Source organism: Acromyrmex echinatior, chromosome 16, assembly GCF_024713525.1.
Source record: "Acromyrmex echinatior isolate Ae372 chromosome 16, ASM2471352v2, whole genome shotgun sequence".
In the NCBI taxonomy this organism is placed as follows: Eukaryota; Metazoa; Arthropoda; class Insecta; order Hymenoptera; family Formicidae; genus Acromyrmex; species Acromyrmex echinatior.
The window spans coordinates 8337411-8356404 of record NC_141867.1 but is presented as its reverse complement, the minus strand read 5'-3'; the positions used below and the strand labels follow the sequence as shown (position 1 = coordinate 8356404).

At 40.6% G+C, this 18994-nt stretch overlaps 1 protein-coding gene across 4 annotated transcripts in view; it reads left to right on the top strand.

Moving 5' to 3' along the window:
• Positions 1-18994, top strand: part of LOC105143913 (protein trachealess) — a 97335-nt gene that overhangs the window by 52987 nt on the left and 25354 nt on the right. The gene's annotated exons all lie outside the window — the stretch shown is intronic.

The following is an 18994-nucleotide window of genomic DNA, read 5'->3' as shown; positions in this document are numbered from 1 at the left end:
TTATTGCAAAATTATATTATATTATAAAAACTGTCTATATTATCTGATAGAAGAGACACTTAATTTATGTACTTAAAATACTTTTATTTTTATCTTTAGTAATTAACATCGCTTAAATTGCTCTCTCAACCATCAAAAATATTTAACGATTTCTAAATCAGGACGAAAAAAGAAAAAATTTCAAAATATTATTGAAAATCAGCGAAAATTATGAAATTTTATATGGAAATCTGGGAAAGAGGTTATGGAATTTTAGAATGAGGAATTTGTGACAACCTTGATAAAGGACATCGTAATATCAAAAATAAGTTACGATTTGTACACAGGGATAGTCATAAAGTAACGCGGCGCACGACGCTTTAATTTGTTTAAGTTGTAGAATATCGGACGAAACCAGGAAGGCGCGCGTTCTCTTTTATGCGGACTTAGATGCCCCCATGACTTCGTGTATACGTCATAAAAATCCTATAAAAACTTTCTTCCTCATAATTCGAGCCTTCGCTCCCGCTTTACGGATCTTAGTGCGCGCGTGATATATCCGAATTACCAACTTATGCTTTTTGGTCGCTCGATTCGGTTTCTTTATTACATTTTTTTTTACTATAAAAACATCATGTAATTTTAACCGCACTCGTTTTCTCACTGTATATATAAATACATTCACTTTCCTCCACCACGAAGGGTCCGTGAAGAAAATCGTGTCATGAATCAAGACGATCCTTCCATCGCGGGCAGGCAAGAGGTCAGGAGGGTAACGTGGCTGACACTCGGAATAGGTAATTACGTACGTGAGTTATTGAGAAATTGTACGGGAACCTGCAATTAATAACGCGAAAAGTGATTCTTGGACGCGCGTTACAGCGCGCGTTCGAGATAAATGAACTCGACGCAGACGCGCGGCTTCGATCGCGCTCGGGAGGGAAGAAAGTCAAGCCGATCTCCCATACTCCGCATACGAAGAAGCCCGCGCTGTCGGCCTCGCGCAAACTCATAAATCTCGGAGCAAATAATTGACCGGCCTACGCTCCGACGCGGACGAGTCGGACGATCGGCCGGTGTTGATTTAGCAGCGTTCACTCGGCACAGGTCGATCTGTTCATCCGATCGGATCTCCTCACGATCTATTACCTATCCGCGATTTGCCATCGCGACTGGGAATTAGACCGCCTTGGGTGGATTCGCATTTATTATTCGTCGCTCAAGAGACGTGGACATCGAGAGACTCGTATGCTGACGCGATGACGGCCGAGAGACGCAAGCAAAACTAAAAGTAACTAAAAGTATTCTTGGAAAACGGTAGCCACAAAGACAACGGGTTCGCCGCCGCCACGGTCGCCGTCGTTGGTCCACGCGCAGATTTTTCAAGGTACGAACAGACACTTCTCAGGTATTTCCGAGAAACGATGACGGACGGAGCTGCACCGGTCGGTCTCGCGGTTCGCGCCTCGCCATCGGACTGAGCGCTTGCGAGAGACGAGAGCGCGTTCTCTCTTTTCCTTTTTTTACCATTTTTTTTTTTTCAAAATCGTCAGTTCGAAGCTCTCGGTACTCGAGTAGCGCCAATATTACCGGCCTGTAGATTCGCTTTTTTATCGCTTCTTTCTTACCTCTTTTCGTACCTCTGTCGCACTCATATTTTACGCGTTTTATTTCTCCCCGAGGAAACTGTACATAAGACACGCAGCTTCTTGTCTCGTCGAGTTTGTACATAAAACATTTTCTTTTTTTTTTTCTTTCTTTTACGGGATATAATCACTTTTTCGCAACATAGTTTAACGAATGATAAGCTGTTGTGAAATTAACATCTAGCATTGTAGGTATTAATTTGATGAAGGTTGATGATGTATTAGATAATGAATTAAGATAAAAACGATATTGCATATTCAGCAGCTTCGGTGGAGGGTGGAGAGGTCACGTTACGTCGTACAAACTCGCGCACGTAAGCCAGCGGCAACTTTACGATCCTATATACCAACGAGTTTATTCTTTTATTACGTATAACATGTGCCAACTTCTCATATCTCCACGCGTCATATTACCTTAGTACGTCTTCCTTGGTTCCGTATCTCGTACCGAAAATTTCAATACATTTACGTCGTATATAATATACGTATTACATCATCTAGCCTAGCATCAATCTTCCGCGAATGCAATTGCGAACGTGGATCGTTAACTCTCCGCTAACATGAGGTCTTTAAAGGCATCATCGATACTTTGATTGCGAATTCTGTTAGATGAATTTAAATCTGTAAAAAAATAACTAAAACTCAATTCGACTTCTACGATGGTAAGAACTTTGACAAGTAACCAGAGTTTTTCTTTACGTTTTTATATAATCCAAAAACAATACAAAAAATTTACTTTGTGCGTTTTTCAAAGACCCTTATTTTGCTTACGGAAGAGTTAAAATTTCTGATTGATTTCTGGTTGAATTCTAGTTGATACAATATTTCTGATAAAATCTACTGCTTAATTTTATCTTACTATTTAATCCAACCAGACCATTTCTCTCAATGTATATACATTAAAATGTATTACATTAAAACTGGAATGGCGATACCGCTAAAACATCGTCAAGCTAGAAGATCGAACCCGCATTTTCGTATCGACATCCACGACAACAATTGTGATATTTCGCAATTCGTTCGATGTAACGTGCGATCTTGTTTCGTCACCCGGTACACAAGGTACGATCTCGAATGAGCCGCGTTGTTCTTGACTCGCTGACATAGATGTCAGCGATGATATCGTCGTCTGAAGCAGTCTCGAGTTACCTCCGTATGTTACCAGGTTGTTAGAGCTACGTTTCATCACAAACACAAACCGGATCCTCCCTCCGTTCTTATCCGCGTCCTATCTGCCGAATTTTCTTCTAGTCTAGGAGAGGAGAATTAATATCACCTGGACTTGCAACGGTCCGCCGACAATTCGCTGCGGCCCGACCTGAATATAGTCGTAGGTTAAAGTATTTCCAACATTATCATTCTAACGTATCAATTTTTGTAACGCAAGTTGCTCCATATATCATTTAAACGCGTTCGAGAAGGAGTACTTTGCTGGGCACCCCGCGGATTCGCGGGAAAGTGCGCGGCAAAAGTGCAGCAAGTGCACGTGCATCGACGAGCATAACGCGTCATTATCACGATTATCGAGCTAATGATCAGTCGGTCATCCCACTTGTTTATGATCGCGTTTTGCTCGCGTTCTTGCTCCTGTAATTAATTTAACCCGCGCGCGTTTCTGTCCGTTCCTTTCACTTGGTTGAACGAGCTCTAGCGAAGCTCGGTTGTAGCGAAATGTACAAACCACTGATCAGCTCTTCACGACGATGTGCCAGCCCACTCTTAGCTCCGACCTTCATCTCGCGTTCGGATAACGGTATATAATATTTTCTAAAAATCACCCTTCCTCTCTTTCTCTCTCTCTCTTGTTTTTCTCTACCCTACAGCTTGATTGAGTTTTGTTGTACTTGAGAGGATGCCTTTCCAGAGCGCCTAATAAATGAATATCTATCTTTCTTTTCCTCCTTCTCTCTCTCTCTCTCTCTCTCTCTGCATGAATTATTTGACAAATTCGTGAAAATAGGATACAAGTTTCTTCGAGGGATTGAAGTAATGTATACGAACGCCGGAGAGTCTTAAAGGATATTTTTCTGCCAGAAAGTTGCGTTAGCCAGCTTACTAGCAAGTCCTCGTGCAAATCCGAGCGTTAAACATTAACCCGGAGTCTTTCGCCGCGGCTTAAATGGCACATTAGGCCCGCGAGAACAAGAGGCATTAGAGAAAACTTAATTTCCCGCGAAAGTCCACTTGCTCGCCTCTGTGAATTCCCAAGCGCGTCTTACGATTTCACCATTACACTCGCCATAACGCTTAGTCGCTTACGCAGCGTTACACCCGACTGTGTGTTGCGCGAATCGCGAGATTAACCGACCTTGCTCGACGTACGTATCACCGTACATATCTCACGGGTAATTTCGCATGTTACCGGATCCTCGCCGCTTACCGCCCGACCAGTCCGTACACCAGTCCTTACCAGTCGGTTCACCTTACAGAGAAGTCGCCTTTGTTTATTATATAAAACGCACTTTCGAAAGTATCACTGGGATTAAGGGAATAGTGCACTTACTAAGGGTCTCCGTCTAATCTAGTAATGCGGTACGCCTGGGGAGCGAAGGGAGTTCAGGCATGCCGCGGAAGGAGCTTCATTACGGTATCACTCCGATGGGAGTCATTGTGTCACATCCTCCTTACCTTCTTGCTTAGTCATGTTTGTAACTTTCTTACTGCCGCGTTACTCCGCATCTTTTTCCTCTCCATCCATGTCTCTTCAAGAGAGACGCGTATAATATTACACTTGTTGAAATACAAAATTTCGACGAATTTTATTGTTGCACGAGAAGAATTGACACTCGTTTAGTCTCTTTCTACATTGTCTTAATTTTTGTCAAGGTGGAAAATCTTTTCAGCTCGCTCGGGATAAGATTCAGGAGAGGAAAGCGCGGCGAGCGGTGTATATCGGGCGGTATTACTTAAATCGCGATGCCTTCCCACACGCGGATGCGTGCAAGCAACTCTACCAAGGTACGAACGAAAGAACGGATGGACGGACGGATGGACGGACGGACGGATTCAGTCAGTGAGCGAAGCCAAGGCGAACCCGAGCCGCCCCTGTAATCACAATTGAAGGCTATTTTCTCACCGCTCTGATGATGCGCTCTGATGATGCCTACCTCGCATATAACCTCATAGGATCATCTCCATGGCGAAACATAGAGCCGGGTTTAGTCTTTGCCGCGGCGCGGCGGTGGTCGTAGTGGTCGTGAGCAGAAAATAAGTATAGAAGATGATGGACGCTCGTAGTAATTCCCTCTAATAATTGAAATGTACCCGCGCCGGGCCGCTTGGCCGGGCCAGTTTGCGGTGCATGCGTACGCCAACCCGTACCCGGGGTTGATGCATAATTGCGTATCGCCATCAAGTCGAAAACTAATCTCGATTTCGTCCGCGCGCGGGACGAAATGACGATTCTTCCTCTCTATACGAGAGTGACGACCAACCCGTAGATTGGCCCTTCGGACTCAACTCGTTTACGCGCGACTAAGATCGCGTATAAGATCGACTCGTTAATCGCCCGCTTTCAATGAGGTCAAAACGTACGAAACGACGAGGTGACGTAGGACAATACGACGATAGGCGGAACGATAGCGTAAGAGTCCGAGCCGATAGGGGTGACGTCAATTGTGTAGAGCGGGTGGGTCGGTCCCGCCAATATGCCGTCGTCCATACATCACGTCGGAGCGACCCGACAAACTGGGGAAACCTGACCAGAAATATGATGTCATTTATATGGTAATACATCGGAATCCCGTCATTTAGATACTTTGATGATTAATGCCTCCGACAAGACAGAGCCAGCTGGTTCCTTCCCTCCCTTCTCCATATCGCGCGCGCTATTTCCTCGACTTTTGTTTTCGCTCAAATTCGGACGCGCCACCCTCGAAGTCGCTCGCCGTTGCACCGCAATTCACCAGGATATGTATATACGAGACAACGTTTCTTCGAGAGATATCGGTATCGACAAGAAAAATCTCTTTCCCTCTCGCATTATGCGATTGCACGTTCCTCTTAACTTGTATCCGTCTAAACTTTCGTATCTGTCTGACGAATGGTGGGCGAGTAGTATCAAGGATTCATTTAGTCACAAAGACTAAATAGTAGAATCGATGAAAGTAACGAAATGAGAGACTCGGTGATCAATCACACCGCGGGTGCTCGCGTGCCTCGCGTCGCGGACGTTACATCCCCGCCCGCTTGTACCGTTCAAAGGCACGAATCGACTCTTAAGCCCCGACAACACCCTCTTTACGGATCGAACGAGCCCTTACGTCCTACACCCTTCTCTCTTTCATTGCCATCCCGTAGACTGACATCCCGGATATCGGTAACTCATTGGTATTCCCGAGAGGTGTTTCGCCCCAGCGAAACCTTACGAAAAGTGTGAACTTAATAAGGAAAGCCTCCATGAATCCGACCATTTTTCTAATAAATAAGGGTCTTACGTGGAACGATTCGTAATGTACCGTCATGCGCGATATTAACGGATAGAGAAATACGCGAAATATTTACTTCGCTGCAATTGAGATTCAGATGTAATACTAGAGTCATTTTTGAAAAGATAGGAAGTCGGCATGAGGAAGTTTTATGAGTTATCTCTTAAACAACGGAGATAATTGGTAAACTTCCTTGAAAGTTGAAAGAAAGAAACCCGTGCAAGTAACTCTACTCGAAAGTACTCTTGAAATGATACTTGGACGTAAGAATAAAAAATTTTGACGAAATAATCGGAACGTATCTACTTGTGTAGAGATGTGTCTTCCTTCGCGTCCTGAAAGATTCGCTATACAACCTCGGTAATCTCACTCTCGATTATATCTGTGGCTTGTTGCTGTCGTTGCCGATATCGGAAACGTTGCATTGCTTCGCGCCGCGGCACAGAAAGATGACAAGCGTTGAACTTAGTGGGTAATTGTGCGGTCAGGACCCTTCTTGCGGCGTAATGAAGGAGTCGTCAACGAGGCCTATCTACACTCAATTAGCGTGATTACACGTTCCCCCCTTTCATCGCCCGGAATACCCCGCTGCGACACCGCCGTGCTGGCGGAAGGCTGGGGTGTAATTGCGTGACACGCAGTACCGAAGCACGAACCGCGTTTCCGAGATTGAACGTTGTAAAAGCGCCTCTATTACGATCACTTCACGCCCTCGCTCAACGAGACATTTTTGATAGCTTAATTAAAGAATTTGGATCTCTCGTTTATTCAGGGAATTGTATATTTAGGTGCCGTTTTGTCTGTAAAATGTGTGATGAGGAAGGTATATCACAGAATTATGAATTTTACTTGTCTTCTTTTGTTAAATTGTTATCTTAAAAATAAGCGACTACAAATAATTAATAGTTAATAAATTTTGAAAAAACTTGTACTTTCGGATTGTCGCGTGAAATAAATTTTGAAAATTTTAGCATATTTAAAAAAGGAAAAAAGTGTTATAACAAAGAAAAAAATTTGACAGCTCGTAAGATCGTAATTAATTAAAGTTTTATAAATTTTAATTCAAGGTATATTTCTAATTAAACATTATACATTTTTTTTGTACCGATTTTATTTTGTAAAAGAGAGTTTGGAGAATATACCTTCCTCTAGAGATCCTCACCTTCCTCCAGCCTTGCCTGCCACCGTACGGCTTGAACTTGTACCGGTAAACTTGATTGCTCTCTTGTTCGTCGGTACTACAGATTTCACTTAATCTAAAGACAAACAAACAGACATACAAACAAATGATGTTTAACAAATCACATACACATATATACACGTATAGAATATTCGAATGATTCATCTCTACAACAATATTGCATTAATTGACAATAAATTGAACCATTATTACAGTGTATGTATCTAATTGTAATTTCACAAAAAAAAACGTTGCAATATTTTAACAAAAGATAAATAGATAAATATAATCCATCTATTTATCTATCTATTTATTACAATCGTTTTATTGGACTAACGATGACTGATGTAATAAAAAAAAAATGAGCGAAACATTAGTCATTGTTTGAAAATAAATTAGCGAAACACATACATATGAATACTTTGTATGCACGATAGTTGAACAAATGCATTTTTTGATTTCTTTTTCGTACAACATTATGTAATGGTGGGATGAAGATATCATAATACATGACCCTTCCTACTTGTGAAACGACTGATTAAGACTCGCGTAAATCCCATTAGGGCCTAATGCCTAAAGTGTAATATGTGCTATATTTATTTGGGGTTTTCGATGTAGGAACCCGGTCTTGATGATATAGCGAGACACATGGTAGAGACAGTTTGTGATGATATATCCTATCATGTATGTACACAATATGTTCTACATGTCACATAACGTAATCATCTTTATTATCTCGCGTGAGTCATCAATATTACAGAGTAAAATCAATTTTTTTTTAGCAAATTATATATATATATATATTTTGTTTTTAATATATAATAATATAAAATAGGAATAGTTTCTGTTTCAAAGTGTGGGAAATATTTAACAGTAACATTGCGGTTATAAAATAAAATAGACAAATAAAATAAGATTGCAATAGCAATTGAATAAATGTTCTATAAATAATTCAGACAATTGACTTCTCTAATAGTACGGCGCTAAGATATATATGGACAGTTGCGAATAAATATTGCGCCTGATATCGATATACATAGGTATGCGTCATTTATAGAAGCTCCTCATAAATATTCGCCACTTTACAGCGAGAAGAGAAGCGCGCCCGAGCAGGATATCGCTCGGAAAATATAAAATGGCCCTTTAAGATTGTTACTGCCAGGATCAGAACATTCAGGAGCAGATGGGGAGTTGTTCGCTTGCTCCTTATAACGCATAACATTGGCCGAGGAGTTTAAAAAGCTATTTCACGGCGGCAGGGTGCATCTGTTTTGAAAATCTCGCGATTTTAAGAGACAGGGGAAGACTCTGGGAAAGGTAAAGGGGGAGGGAGACTCGACTTGTCAGTCGTTTTGAGGGTTCGCGCATCCCCGAACCTCCTCGGTGTCGCACCCTAAAAATCATTGGATATGCCAGGAGTTCTTGTTACCGCGTCAGAGTGTACTTTGTGAAATCGGTTGTCAACGCCAAATGCCGAGATCGACCGCAAAAAATTTGCCATGTCATAGATGAGATACGATATTAATATAAAAAATTATTTCTTGTACCTTTTAGAGATTACTAGAAAAAAATAAATTGATATTATAATTTCACGTTCGAGTTAAAAAAATAGAGCTTATACTTAACTCTAATATTTTAATTCTCACGGAAAGTATAAAAATATCTACACTGTTAAGAATTTCGTGAAATTCAATTTATACTTTTAAGTCGCGCAATTTAAATTTAATTTCATAACATTATATTAAATATAATATATTTATAACTGAAAAATATATTTGTGTACATGTACATGAAATTTAATGTATTTTTCATGAAAATTTATGAAATTTAATATACACGTTTCTTACTGTAACTTAATTTTTAATTAAATTATTCATTACTTTTAATTTTGTTCATAACGAGCTTTATTTACATGTAAAAGAAGCATTTCCACATAGAAAGAATTTTCTTCCGAAACAACATTTTAAAGATTTTTATAATGCACTTTAGTAAAATTGATCAAACTTGTTTTATACTTTATTGTAATTTTATTAATGAATAAGAGAAATTTAGATTAAAATTCTTCGAAATATAATGTTGTCCCATGACGGTCATATTTTCGGGGTGAATTCTAAGAAAATATTCTCTCCATGTAAAAATTTAGTAGATTTAGATGTAAACGTAGAAATCTCAAGCGTGACGAGCAACAAGTTTGAGCGTCTTACATAATTATTTTGATGTCCAAGCAAAATTATTTGTAAATTTATTTGTATCTAGCTCAACTTTTAGATTTAGGCTTCGCTCTTTTCGTGTATTGTTTCTAAATATTCTATTTAATACACGCGTCGACTTATTTCTTAAAAAAGAAATAGTTATATATATAATTTTCGTAAAATTGATGATATCATGTACGTGTCATGGGAAGTGTTTGAAGCACTGAATATTCTGAATAACCCGGTATGAAACAGGAATATATTAAATTAAATACGGACGTAGACGCGCTTATGAAGCCCATAAGGGAGGCCTAATGCTTACACGCGGATTCAGATTAGGTTGAAGAATTATGAAGCGAGTTAAATCAGTGGCGAGATTAGATCAGTAGGCACTGTTATCTACCGCGCTCTCCGTCGCTCCCTCCAGTTATTTGCTACATTAAGATAAGAATTCTCTGGCTAGCATCGAATTTGCGCTGACTTATAAGCGCGGTCAAAGATAGAACCGCGCATGGATCCTACATATTATTACTTGTTTAGATAATTCTAAACAAGAGGATGTTCTGCCACGAGAGATTTATATCATAATATAACAAATATTATTTTATACAACACACGCGATCTTGTAACGCATTTCTTGACGAATGCAACGCAATTGCGCTTGAAAATACAAGAGACGTATCCGGAAAGAGGTCCGTCGATCGATGAAAAGTGGACGGCGTTACAATGCATTTTATCGAAGGAAGGGTCAGCTGACCCATCCGAGCGTCCGAGCGTAAAGGTATTCGAAGCTCAACAGCTCCGAAACGTTACCGGGGGAAAATCCTCCAAGGGGTGCTCCGGTATGGCACACCGGGCGCGAAAGAAAAGACCCTTCCGGCCTTTCTAAGATCGCGCAGGGTGCGACACCTCATTTCCTTATCTTTAACAGGCCGTTACTTCTCCGTGCTTCGTTTCTTGACGCTCTTTTATCTGTATACCCGCGGGAAAAATCTCCCACCCTCGCGCAATTGACATATATATACGCTGTGTCTAGTAAAAGAAGAAGCCAATTAGCAGAATTATTCTAATCACATGGCTGAACGCACGTAACGTGTATTTATTTTTATCTAGATCGTAATTCTTCAAAATTAAATATTCCAATGTAAAATAATGTAGATTTTTGTCTTGACTCTTCTCCTGAAAATATAATTAGAGTCATATTATGCGATCGCAACGCAGTCAGTCGTATAGAAACGACGGATGATCGAACGGCAGGATCGTGAATGGTGTATCTATAAGATACGATACTGGAAAGCAAAAATCATCAGTCAGGCTGAAGATCTCTGGAGGGTGATGTCCGTCTGGTGTTCACCCGCCGGCCAATAACACCCCATTCACCCTTACCGAGTCACACACCCCGGGAATCCAAAGTCGTCGCACCCTGTGAAAAATGATCTTCCCTAAATTGCTCGCTTACATGATAAATATACTCCTCTCGGCGTACATATTGCCTTGTACGTAAGAAGCGTGTCGCATCGATGTACCATTTGTACTATATTTAAAAATGTTACTTCAACTTTAGGTTATTTTTATAAAATATATCGGCTATAAGGAAACTGAAAAATTAATGGGCACCAAGAACTAAAATCATTTATTTGCTACTCATTTAACTCATTGTATTTATATATCGTCCTTTACTTTAAAAGTGACACAATTTAAAAACTTAAACGATAATAGCAATGACTAATTAATTGAATTAGAGATTCTTATAATTTTTGTACAAACAAAATAATAAAAAAATAAGAAGAAAAAGATTCACAGGCAATCAACGCGGTAATTTGTGTGTAAAGAATTAAATGGTATTAGTAATTAATAAATATGATGAAACGAAGGAAAAGTCGATATAAGCCGACACAAGTTATTCGTGTGTAAATATATATTATAATTTAATTAAATACAGACGAACGTTTCAATTTCTGCTATTGGATCCTCTTTAGTTTAATTGAATATGATAGCAATCCACATAGTGTTGCAAAATTAAGTTGTATAATATAATATTCGAGTCGTCAGATCATCGTTAAACTATATCAATGTTTGAAATTCTCTACTTCTGTTGTATTTTGCCGAATAAAACAAACCGTATATGTTAAAAATATTTCACTAAAATAATCGAGTAAAAAGAAAATTAATATATATATATAGTCAAATTGAAAGTTATTATAAGTCAAATTTGATAAAAATCTTACATGGATGCAGATTAACGATGGTCAAATGATGTAACTACAGAGAGATGTCATAACCAAGTGAGAGGTCAATTCGCAATAGAGATAAAGTGTTCCATTAATATTCCATTAATAATCAAACATCAATATAACGATTATAACGGTCCTATTATTGAAACCATCATCAACAGTGAACATAAAATTTCGAAAAAAAAAACTTTAGCTAACGTTGAATTCACCACTAAAGATAGTTTTAATAATAGAACCGAAACGTTCGGAAGTTTCTATATTATAATTAACCGTTACATTAATATTTAATTATTAATACTATTGAATTCTTTACGTACTAATTACCGCGTTGCCTTTTGATTGCCTGTGAACCTCTTTCTTATTATTTTTTTTATTGTTTTTTGTTTGTCAAAAAACAAGAAAACCTATTTTTTTTACCTTATCAGAAAATTATTACCTAATAATATCGATAAAAGAATACTCTCTTAGAAACATGATTAAATGCCATTGTTCTCATTTCACTCGAGTCATATTTTTTGATTGTATCACTTTTGAAGTAAGAGAACGATTATATCTTTAGTACCAGCAAAAAAAAAAAAAGAGCGGTTAATCTCTGAATTTTATTTGCATAATTAATATACAAGTGTGTATATTGTCCGATGCACTTGTTATTCCAATATCGCCGGAGAGATGTCGAGTCCCAGAATACCGTTACGCCACCCTCGATACTGTTACCCCGAGAAAGATCTGATCGCTGTTCCGATCTCGGACGCCTTAACAGAGACGTAAGGAACTGCACGGGCGAGTGTCGCAGGTATAATATAATATATTACCGGACGCACACCCTGCACGCCCTGAAACTGGTAGTCGTGCGCTCAATGCTCGTAAAAATGGAGATCGCAGCGTAGATGAACGAGGCGGTAACGGATCCTCCTATCACCGTATCCCCCGCACCGTCCGGACGAAACTATTTTACGACGCTCTCGTAGTTCTACCTTTTCCCTTCCTCCTGTGGCATTCCCGCGTGGATCTGCGTGGATCAGATGAAACGCATACGACGGAAGCGGCGCGGGCGTAACGAGGAGTATGCGTAATATTTTTACGAGTTTTCGTAAAAATTCTAGATTTTCCTCTCTGAATTATATATACGGCTCGTACTCGGTGGAGGATCCCGCTGATATTTTCTGATACGAGTGTGAGTGCCCAATAAGCGTGGTACTACAGAACGCGGTAGCAATAATTTTAATATATAGCAATCGGGTCCGCGTGGTACAAAGCATCACCACTGTGCGGTTTTGCGGCTGGACGGTCCGGTGAGCGTCGTAACGAGGAAATGGCGCAATTTTCAACTGCACACCAACAAGCCTAATGTGTATTATGTGCGTATATAAGCAAGAGCCGTGAACGGATCGCGATGCGAGACCGCGTATATGCCATTGTGCCCGGATAATTCTCGATATCCTGCCGTGGAAACGGCGGAGTGAGGGGGGAGGGGGGGAGGGGAGAGGGGGATCGTAGATCGATTGCCGGGCATACCAATCATTGCTGTAATACCCCTGGCATCGATGACACCTCCGCTGTCCTCCTCTCTTCCCCCTTTAAGACTGCTCGCACGAGGCGCGCATGCCTCGATTCGCGCCGGCACGAGGCTTCCCTTTCCTTATCTCTATACGAAACTTGTAGCTCAACGACGGGGTCAGCGGAGCATTCACGGGAAAAAAAAATCGTCGTCGGGATCGCCGCAAGAATAACGAGATCACGCGGTCGACAGTCGTCTTATAAGCGGATGCTCATCTTGTGGAACGTCCCGTACGCGAAGCGTAATGTCCCTGGCGTTTGAGAACTTTTTTTTTTTTTTTTTTGATTTATACGCACGATTGAAAATCGTGTCAAGTTGGGCTTGTACGTATCTGACGTACGGCTTAGAGATTACGTAGAGAATGTATGCTTCACTCAAATTGGTTCCGTATCTTTTCTCCCCTTCTTCCTCATCGCCGCTTTCTTCCGACGCTGCGTTAGTTACGACTTGGGCTTCCGTACCCTCGAAAAAATAATAATTTAGCAATTATCTCCGTGATCTCCGCGTGGCTGTTGAGCTTGTTCGTTCATTTTCAGCGCGAGAGGTGTATTACAAAAAAATGTCGGCGACAGTGTTTGATAAATCGCCTACGTGTCGACGATTAAATTGTTGCGATACATAGAGTACATATTTTGAAATGCGAGAACATACAGGGTGTTTCTTAAATAACGCCCAATCATACAGTGTTATTCCTAATAAAAAATTGAATCGAAAAGTCCTCTATCATTTTGCAATTTTCGCAATATCTTTTTTTAGTTATCCACTGAGCAAAATGTCTAAAATCGACATATAAGACAACTTTTAAAATATCTTTAAGAAGGTTCTCGTGCTACTTTTTAGTCAGTAGACAGTTTGTTTATAATAATGTGTAAAACGATTAAAATAATGGAATAAAAAGATTACTAACAATATCTTGTACACAATTATTATTAATTTCATATGTTATTAAATATTTTCAAAATAAAAGTTGTAAGATGTTCACGCATCGTCCATTTGGCATATATTGAAGCTTTTTTCATTGAAGAATATAAATTTTTTAAACTATACAGTCAGTTTAAATAAAACTTCACGAGAATAAACATAAATGTTTACTTTATATAATTATAACGATTTTTAAATTGCTGTCTTATACGCAAGTGTCTCAATTTAAAAGAGAATAAGATTACACCTTCAACTTGTAATGTAAAATCTCGATACTATTGATATTATATTATTAACTTTTTATTACATGTATATTACAGACTTGTCTTATACTTCATCAAACGCGAGAACTTCCTTAAGAGTTCTTTAAGAAACATCTTGAAAACGTTTCACAAAGAACACTGAAAACTATCTTAAAATTGTCTTATACATCGATTTTATCCGTTTACTCGGCAACTTTTCGAAATTAATATCTCGTTAACCAGATTTTTTAATTTAGTGTTTTATTAGGGATAACATACCATATGGATTAGTGGGCATTAGAAGAAACATTCTGTACATAGTAAAAAAGTCGAAGTGTAAAATTAATAAAGTTAGGGGGGACAGGATTTAGCAGACGTTGTCGAGGGAACATGAGTCCTTTCTATAATGTATTCAGCATCTTGTCTCGATATGGCTGAGAGGGTGGCACGACATTCGTTAACGCGTTTCCAGCGCGAGCGGTCTGGCACCGATCGGTGTGGGTGCGGTCGTGTACTCTCTGTCTCTTCGTTCCCATTTCAATCTCCAATACCATTCATGCGTTTTGATGTAACCACCTCGGTGACGGTGACGACGTGGACGTGGACGTGGACGTGCGCGTGTGCGAGCCGCGCACACGCACGCACGCACGCACGCTCACGCATCGCGTACAAGCTCATAAACAAAACGAGCGCGTTTTATTGGAATGTCAAAGCGGAATATTGGTATTCTTCGCGAGGACTCCCCAAAATATGTACGTCCGCGAGTTGCATGCTAATAACCGATGCGGGAACTCGCCGCGACGAGTATCGGGCCTCTCCTCTCCTCGCATCCGGTTGTCAGCGCGAGTCGTTAGATCGCCGGCGCCATAGCGACTTGATAGCCGCTTGGAAATTCACCTTTCCATTCTAACTTTAGCTCTTCCTCGATCCGGGATCAAACCGAAACGTTTCTCCCCTTTCGTCCCCGCGAATGGAAATCGTGAACGGCCGACGAGGAAATTACTCTCCCGAATTACCGAGTCGATCTAAATATCTCGCCACTGTCCGTCTGACGTATAAATCGGACTCTAATTCGATGTACTTTATTCGTCCTTAATCTTTGCAGTGTACATATAAACAGCTCGACGATGCTCGTCGATTTTGGCTATCATTTTTACAGACGGAGTGTGGCGTCGATCGAAGCCACCTCTGACGCAGCTTACATAACGAGCGAGGAATTCCTTTTGCAACTTTCCTTAATGCGCGTGGCAACTGATGATGGCGTAACCATCTGACGCATCGTATTATAATTAGCGAAATCCATTTAAATTATATATTGAAACATAATAAGAGTATAATATGAACTACTGGTACGATCGGCTTCGTTGGTTCAACGAAGATGGCGCATTCGATCGTTCGTCCAACGTGCATAAATTGCCGCGTGCCGTTTCCCCAGTCTCGAGGGAACTTTCCAGAGGAGGCATTTTATCATAAATATCGGCACCCTTGACTGCAGACAAAATCTGCCGTATTGTTATACATCACGGTCGTGCGACGCGATCAGTATGGCAAATTCGCGTGACAGATATGTGATAAAGCTGAGAGAATTGAATTTATCAATTAACAGCCGAACACAATTTTACTTTTGCAACGACAAATTTTTCTTAACTATAGTTGAATCGTCGGAATAACGTAGCCACTTCAAAAAGCCCAAGAGAGACCCAGTAAGACCGATATATTACGACGCGATAAGCATCGTGTAACGCGACGATAACGATCTTAGGTCAACGGTCCTGCCGCTGTTTACGTTATGTCAATCCTGCGAAGCGACCACTCGCGATAACGATCTCTCTGTGTTTCGCTGGCACAGGTGGTGAATCTCCAAAGACCTGTCTCGCCAGGTCTTTCCTAAGCACGACTGTTTACAACCGACGGATCGTTAATCGCAAAATGTTACAGAGCGATTACGCAAGTATCGCTCATCGGGTTGGGCTGTTGCGCGAAATCACGGGTGCGCGAAAACAAACCGCCTTCCAGGTTTGATTAAGATATTAGGGGGTGAACGGTCTCTCTCTCTCTCTCTCTTTCTCTCTCTCTCTCTCTCTCTCCCCCCCAACTCGAATCGGTATGTATTAACGATGGTGATACTTAACGTAATTGTCGTAACCCGATCCCGTATGGTAATGAACGTAGGCGAGAGCGGGAGAATGTTTAACCTGCTCGCCGGGGACGCGTATTGTTATTTTAATGGGCATTATTTGATTTTAAAGTTCAGTGAATGCCAGTGTGTTCTTGAAGGGGGATGTGATTGCCTCGCCGATAGGGTCCCGGACCCTGTTATTTCCTTTCCCCGAGCCCCATTTTCTACCGCCACTGCCTTACCCTTGCCGCTGCTCTTGTCAATCTACGCCACTGCACGCTTGAAAGTCCAAAAATTGTTCTCTCGGACGTGCACAAGAATGCAGGGCTATCGCATGGAAGGAAATGCGTTTCGAAGGAACAATTCTTTCTGCCCGATCGAAATTCTTACGCCGTCGCGTAGCTGCAGAGCGCCTCCATTTGCGAAAGATTATTTCTCGTCCTTCGTTCTTTATAATAAATTTTAACGAGTACATTTTGACAAACCTTCCGATACAAAGAAATATTTGAGCACTAAAATATTTTCTAACGACTTGCAGCATTCTGCAAATAAATGGCTAGATCGAACCAGGCCGCTCCTTCCTCTAAATTAGCAACGAACTAGGAAAGGTCTGCGGGATCGTGGCCCCGTATATCAGTTGATTTGCTACAAGGGGGATGAAATAGACGGAAGCGAAAGGGGATCGAACCACTAAACTCGCGTCCAGTAAATAGAATCTAATCAACTCCAGTTGCGGCCAATCGGTCAGATTTCCAGTCAAAGTAACCTTTGACGACGTCGTGGAATATCCTTCTCAAAGACGCTCCACGAGATCATCATTCTGGATGGCGTTAGAAACGTCACATTGGTCGATGAAATACGCGTGTAACCGACGGTGATGGAACGTCTTGGCGTTAAAAAGGGGAAAAAAGGTAATATCTCGACAAGAATGTGCACGCAGCCTGTGTCGTGGAAGGAACAACGTGGAGAACAAGGAGATTACTTCGGTCTGAACGAAGATGGCAAGGCATAATTAAGTAGCGCGACAGGGAGGGTGCCAGGACGATGTAACTACAACGCTCTTTTTTCCGGAGGCACTAGGGCGAGCAGTTTTTTTCCTTTAATGTTAAAAAAGTTACACTAATATGTGTGCGTGCACTGACGGTAGGAGAAAGCAATTTGTTTCGCTAATCTTTCTCGACGACAGACGTAATTGAAACCCCGACGCAATTATGAATCGCGGGACAAGGGGATGATTCTTATGCGCGCCCGAAGCTCCGCTTCTTTTATTTTTAATATATTCGCGTAACGTAATTGATAAATGATCGACCTAATTTTGTTCATCGGTAATTCTGTCAGGTATCAATAAAGTTATGGTTCGATAGCTTAGGTCGTTTGAGAAATTGTAATCTACTTATAAAGTTCATTGTCGCAAATCATATCTGTTTGCGTCAATGATTACATATTACATAATTATCGATTATAACAAAACTCGAAGATATACATGGACGAACAAAAAATATGGTCAATTTTAATAAATATCTATTTCAATACTGTCAACTAAACATTTATTTGTAAGTGAATATTTGTTTAGTAAAAAGAATGATTGTTAAATCAAATTAATGTATCAAATAAATATATCCTTATATTGGTAGTATTCAACTAAATATTTATTAAAATTGACTGTATTTTTTTTCAGTGCAGAACGATTTTGATGAAGTATCTAAAAATTTAGGTACAGAGGTGAAAGTTTTTGTTGGATCATCAAAATAATTACATAAAAAATTCAAGCCTGATGAGCAATGCTGAAAAGTTTTGATACTCTAACAATTAGTTTGAGTCCTACATAATTATTTTGATAGATCTACAAAATTGTTTTCAGGTCTTATCTTTTTAGGTATTTCAGTAAAACCGTTCTTTTCGCACATACAGAGATAGTAAATTTTTAAGGAAGTAAATTCATAAAAAAGAAGATTCATTAAGTGAAAACCGATGGCGAAATGAGCTTAGCCATTACGAGGCGCGGCGGAAGCGTCGCGGATGGAGAGGAGCCGCCTCGAAATATTTCACAGAGACTTATCTCACGGGAGTTCTCGCTATCGGCGAACTTTTTAACTCTATTTATTTCGCGCCGCGGTGCGAAGATTCATTCGGTTGTTATTATTTATTACCACCGTGCTGCGGCGGCAAAGAGAGAGAGAGAGGCGTGCGAGCCTTTCCAACCGAGAGGGTGGCAAGTAATAATCGCCAACAATAAACGCGAATCGCACTTGATTATTATGATTGTCCGACTCCTTTCTGTAGCACCCTCAAATAACTTCGTTTCTCGTTAGTAGCCAGGCTCCCCTTATGCCTTGGTGAGCGGAGGGAGAATTTGGCATGAGAGAGGCAAAGACGGGAGTAGGCGAAAGCAGAGGGAGGATCGTCGGGGAAAGACGGAAGGAGGACGGACATGGTCGCGGGGAGGAAGAGCAGCGCGTTTCCGTTTGCGAGACGATAAGGTCGGGAGGGTGAATG